Below are 6,103 nucleotides of genomic sequence, written 5' to 3' on the forward strand. Positions count from 1 at the left end.
GGTACTCATTACAATGGGAGATCCAGCAGCACGAACGAAAGCCTTGATGGATTTTTCTCAACCCAAGATCAATGACATTCAATCTAGTATTGTCCAGCCAGCTATCACAGCTAATACCTTTGAGATCAAGCCTGGCATAATTCAATGGGTACAGACTTCAGTCCAGTTTGGGGGTTCTCCAACGGAAGATCCCAATACACACATTAGGGATTTCATTGAAATATGCGATACCTTCAAGTTCAACGGTGTTTCTGAAGATGCTGTGAAGATGAGACTGTTCCCATTCTCTCTGAGGGACAGGGCTAAGAGCTGGTTACACTCTCTACCAGCTGGTTCAATTACTACTTGGGAGGATCTTGCTCAGAAATTCCTTACTAAATTATTCCCTATGGCGAAGACAACTGCAATCAGAAACGTTATTACTCAATTTGCGCAGCAAACGGGAGAATCGCTAAGTGAAGCTTGGGAGCGCTACAAGGAGATGCTTAGGAAGTGTCCTCATCATGGAATTCCTGATTGGATGATCATCATTTGTTTTTACAATGGGTTGGGAGCACAGTCCAGACCCATGCTCGATGCAGCATCAGGCGGAGCATTATGTGCAAAGAGATATGAGGAAGCTTATAATCTAATTGAACTGATGGCTGCTAATGAATATCAGTATCCAACCCAGAGATGTCCACAGGGCAAGGTAGCAGGAGTTCTTGAGGTGGATACAGCTCCGGCTATCACTGCTCAATTAAAGGCGTTGTCTATGAAAATCGATTCTCTGGCTAACTATGGTGTTAAGCAAATAACCAGTATTTGTGAGTTGTGTGCAGGTCCGCATGCAACAGAGCAATGCGCTATATCTAGTGACTCAGCTCAGTTTGTGAGCAACTTTCAGAGATCGCAGCAGCCAGTTCCTGCCACTTATTATCCTGACAACTGGAATCATCCTAACTTCAGCTGGAGCAACAATCAGAATGCAATGCAACAGCCATTCCAGCAGTTTGCAAATAAGCTATTTAACCCTCCTGGTTTTCAGCAACAATTTACACCAAGACAACAACTCCAACTTCAATAACAAACTAATGATGCGGGTCTATCTTCGAATGAAAAATTTGAATTGGAGGAGTTGAGGCTTATGTGCAAAAACCAGGCTCTTATATGCCAAAGGCAGGCTTTTCTATCCAGAATCTGGAGAACCAGATAGGGAAAATTGCTAATGCCTTATTGAATCGACCACTAGGAACGCTTCCTAGTGATACAGAAACTAATCCAGGCAAGAGGGAAGTTGAAGAACAGGTGAACGCCATCACCTTAAGGTCTGGAAAGGTCGCAAGCCCCCAAGTTCAGCAAGACGAAGAGCCTAAAAAGTGTCAAGTTCCAGAATCTGAAGTTTTGGCTGAAGAAGATGTGCAGAAGGAAGTAGAGGTGGAACCAAGGAAGATTACTGTGGAACACACTCCTCCTGAGAGTAATACAGGGGAGAAACAGATCTATCCTCCACCTCCTTTTCCTAAGAGGCTGCAGAAGAAAAAGTTGGATAAGCAGTTTGAGAAGTTTCTGGAGGTGTTCAAGAAACTTTATATCAACATACCTTTCGCTGAAGCTCTTGAACAGATGCCTAGCTATGCGAGGTTTATGAAAGGTATTCTCTCTCGGAAAGTAAAGCTCGATGAATTAGAGACCGTTGCTCTAACGGAGGAATGTAGTGCTGTGCTGCAACAGAAGTTGCCTCCGAAGCTTAAAGATCCTGGAAGCTTCACTATTCCTTGCACCATCGGAAACTTGTCGTTCGACAAGTGTTTATGTGATTTAGGAGCTAGCATCAATCTGATGCCCTTATCTATCTTCAAGAAGCTTGGTCTGCCTGAGCCGAAACCAACATACATGTCATTGCAACTAGCTGACCGTTTCATCGCTTATCCACGAGGTATAGTGGAGGATGTCTTGGTCAAGGTGGATAAACTCTTCTTCCCTGCTGACTTTGTAATTCTTGATTTCGAGGAAGATAAGAAGATTCCCATTATCTTGGGAAGACCATTCTTGGCTACAGGCTGAACTATGATCGATGTGCAAAAAGGAGAGCTTACGATGAAGGTTCATGATCAGAAGGTCACTTTCAATGTGTTCAAGGAAATAAAGTTACCCACAGCTAAAAAGGAGTGCTTTAAAGTAGAGCAAATTCAGGTTTTGAATGCACCTCCATGGAAGAGGAAGTTGGATATGCCATTCGATTCTCTTAGGTTAGCAGAGCTGAAAATTTCTCAGGAGCGTTTTGAACCATTTACTCAAGAAGCTCCCATACTTGAGCTCAACCGACAGCCAAATCACTTGAGTTATTCATTCTTAGGTGCACCCCTTGACAAGGGGTTGGGATATATCTTTGATGATGAAGAGGGTAGCCGAACGGATCCTGTAGTGCCTACAGAGGGTTCTTCTCATGTGCAGCAGGTAGTTGATAGGACTGGTGTTGGTGATGAGCGGTATAGGCGAGTAATTAGGCGTATGGAGGCCATGCACGATATTCACCGTCATTTTGCTGAAGATTTGACACACGCTTTCGGTACTATTTTCCGAGACACTAGTGGCGAGATTGATTGGCCACCTGATCCTCCACCCGATGAGGGTGAATCTCCCGCTAATTAGGTATGCCTGAAATCCTTATTATTGCCTTCAATGAGGACATTGAAAATTTTAAGTTTGGGGGTGATAATGTAAGGATTAGTAGTGTGTGTCCATATAGATTTATGTTTTATGTTTAGTTGTAGTTCATTCATATTTTTGCATGATTGTTCATTTAGGACATATTTGTTTATTTTTATGTAATTTCATATAGTTGCATTTGCATGCATATTTAGCATGATCCCTTAAGATGAACTATGATATTTGATAAGTTGATATTGATTTGAGTGTGGTGATGAGGAATAGAGGGATGTTTAAGTCTTAATGAATTAATTTGCATGCCAGAAATAAATATTTTCACAAAGTCTTATAGGGTTGCTTTTGATCTAGATCATGATCATACTTGTTTGTTGTTGAGATTTAATCACTTGGTTATATTTAGAATTTGTGATATTCTCGTAATGACGTAAAAACATTGATTTTTTTTATCTGGAGAAAAACTTGGATTTCATTGCTAGTTGTTGTGAGGCTAGGCGTCAAATGGCTAGTAGCCGGCTCATATTTTTATGAGTAGTCTAGGGTTGAATGAGATGGAGCGAAACGCACTCATTCAGAAATTGTTGAAAAAAAAGGAAAAAAAAAGAAAAAAAAAAGAAAGAAAAAAGTATGTGTTTATACATAATTGATCAAAAGTGAGCTCTTTAATACTCGAGTTATTAAGTTCTAGGGGACTTTGTGCCTAGTGACCTAAGGCTTTTATAGTCTGGGATCCGCTAACCTAACGCTCGCTACATGGGTATTATTGTATAGGTCTTTTGGGACCTCATTCATTGCACGATCAAATAAGCATCTTTGTTATGTGTTCAATAATAGTGTGAATCATTGTATAACTCTAGTAGAAAGGAGGTTTTGTGAGTCATAATGTGTTTATTGTCTATTCTGTTTATAAACTTTTAATTGTTTCGATGATAGATAATTTATGCTTATTGATCTAGTATCGAGAGTATATCTGTTAAGCATCCACACACGCACGTTTCTGGGTTGTGAGTTGGTTTGTGGGATTTATTCGAGCTCTGTTTAAAGTCATTGCATTTTTAGAGGCATTGGCTTATTCATTTGGTTATGGTTATTCTGAGGGGATCGATTGCATTATCATTTAGTTGCATTCACATAGTTGCATTCATGCATTAGGTTTGTTTTGTAGTTTTGAGTCTGTTTATGCTTGAGGACAAGCATCGATTCAAGTTTGGGGGTATGATAAGTGGATTTTATATCCACTTGGAATGCTTTATTACAAGCTTAAATTGGTGTTTTGGACTCAAGTTGTTGGTATTTTGATGTGTTTTTGTGTTATTGCATTTCAGGTACCAGTTAAATAAAGAAAAGAGCTTTTAAAGTAAATATGATGAAAAGTGATCAGAATTGGAAGCCAAGGCCATTGTCAAGTTGTAGAGAATCTCAATAGCTTCGCATGGGCAGTTGAATCGCCTAATTCTGACGAGTAGAACTCAAGTTATGGTCAAAACAAGATTCATCAGAATATTATTCCAGTCAGTAGCTGAGCGCCCGCTCAGAGAGCTGAGCGCCCGCTCAGGAGAGCTGAGCGCCCGCTCAGGAGAGCTGAGCGCCCGCTCAGGAGAGCTGAGCGGCCGCTCAGGAGAGCTGAGCGGCCGCTCAGGGCGCGGCTGGTCGCTGATTTCGCTGAAAAAGCCTTTTTGAGTGGAATTTGACGATTTTAAGGGTCCAGGTCAACTAGGGGCGTATATATACTTAAAAAAAAGGGTTTTCATCATCCGGGAAGATTGGGATACCAAGGAGAAGACCTAGAAGCACAGAACAACTCCGAAAAAGAAGATCTTGTTTTTAACTTGTGATTCTTTGAATTAGTTGTAACTTTGGATGCTCGTTTTCGTTCTTGTTGAACCTAGATCTCGTTTATTCGTACTTTAATTATTATTCAGTTTATTAAGACCTTGTTTATACCATACTTTCATTGGAACCCATGGTGACGATGAGTTCGATTATGGGCTAATCGTTGTCATGGGGTTCTAGCGGATTTACTTATGGATTTCAATAATTAATTATTTCGATATCTTGGTGTGTGGTGATTGTATGATATACTAGTATTGGTTGTGCTTATTCGTCTTATGTTCGTAGCTAACATATAAGATAGCGTGTTAATCTCTATTGAAGCGACAGTGAATATAGAGGTTTAGAACTTGCCATGCTAGCATAGGTTCATGTATTTGTTATATATGATTCGTAGGTAACTCTAACCGTTTTACTTGCCCTATGTAATCAAGATAGATAACTTGTGCTTAAACCGTTATGTTGTCAAATTCTATAGACATATAGGGTCTCAATATAATTGGTGCCTATTCAGCTTCTATCTCTTTTGTGGATGTCTGGTAGAATGGTACTCGTGCAATGAAAGTTGGCGTTTATCAGTTTCGTGTTATCTGATTAGTGTCATCATCATCACATGCTAAGGTTAAGAACAATAAGGCTATTGAATGAAGTATTTAATGAAGTTAGGATCCCATGTTTGTCATATATAGTAATTCAACTTCAATTCTCTTAGTTAATATTATTTAGTATAATCTCTTAGCTTAATAAAAACCCAATTTGTTATTTGTCTTAGCATTGAGCGATAACCATACATTGTTGCATAGGTACATAAATTGAACTTAACCTAAACCAGTCTCTGTGGGAACGAATCTGATTTATATCTTATACTACTTGCGAACGCGTATACTTGCGTGAAAATTAGCGCGTGTTTTCGCCCTAACACCAAATTCCTCCTTTACCCTTGCATGCAAAATGATCCAAGTATAATTGGAAGGGTAGTCATGTCAATTCCTATTCCCACTCACATTTGTCAAAACAAAAACCATAAAACAAGTAAAAGACATGATCATTTCACACATCACCCACACCACACTCTTTCTTCTCTCCCTCCTCTCTCTCACTCTCGGCTCCTACCCCCTCACTCAAAGTACAACCTTGATTCTTGTGAGTTTTAGGTTATTTTTGAGAGGACTACAAGGAATGGTGAAGTGCCAAGTCTTGAGAAGGAAAATCTTGATGTTAAATGGCCATTCCCTTCCATTTCATTCGGCCATGACCATAGGGGAGCCGAATGAATGGTTCTTGAGACCATTCTTGTTGCTTTGTTCAATTTTTGCATGTTTATGTGATAATGGCTTGAATTTTGTAGTAAAAATTTGATGAAACTCCTTGCATGCTAAGTGATCATCTAGATATAGCTCATGCTAGGCTTGCATGTAAATTTCTTGGTAAAACATATTTAGAAAACATGTTGTTTGGCTTGCAAAACTCGAAGACATGCATGCATGTGGATTTCACTTAGAATGTTATAAGATTTTGATCATTAGGAAAGATTTTATTAGTAAGCTTTAATTTCAGTAGGAATAATGTGTTAATATTGACTAATGCTTCTTGATGCATGGTAATAAGTCGGTGTATATCTTTT

The 6,103-nt window shown here is 39.4% G+C and overlaps 1 non-coding gene across 1 annotated transcript; it reads right to left on the reverse strand.

Annotated features, from left to right (window-relative positions):
• Positions 1-403: 403 nt before the first annotated feature.
• LOC141722816 (small nucleolar RNA R71) lies at positions 404-510 on the reverse strand. The gene has a single exon (XR_012575816.1). It is a non-coding gene; the product is annotated as a small nucleolar RNA R71 (small nucleolar RNA).
• Positions 511-6,103: the final 5,593 nt, after the last annotated feature.

Source organism: Apium graveolens, chromosome 4, assembly GCF_009905375.1.
Source record: "Apium graveolens cultivar Ventura chromosome 4, ASM990537v1, whole genome shotgun sequence".
In the NCBI taxonomy this organism is placed as follows: domain Eukaryota; kingdom Viridiplantae; phylum Streptophyta; class Magnoliopsida; order Apiales; family Apiaceae; genus Apium; species Apium graveolens.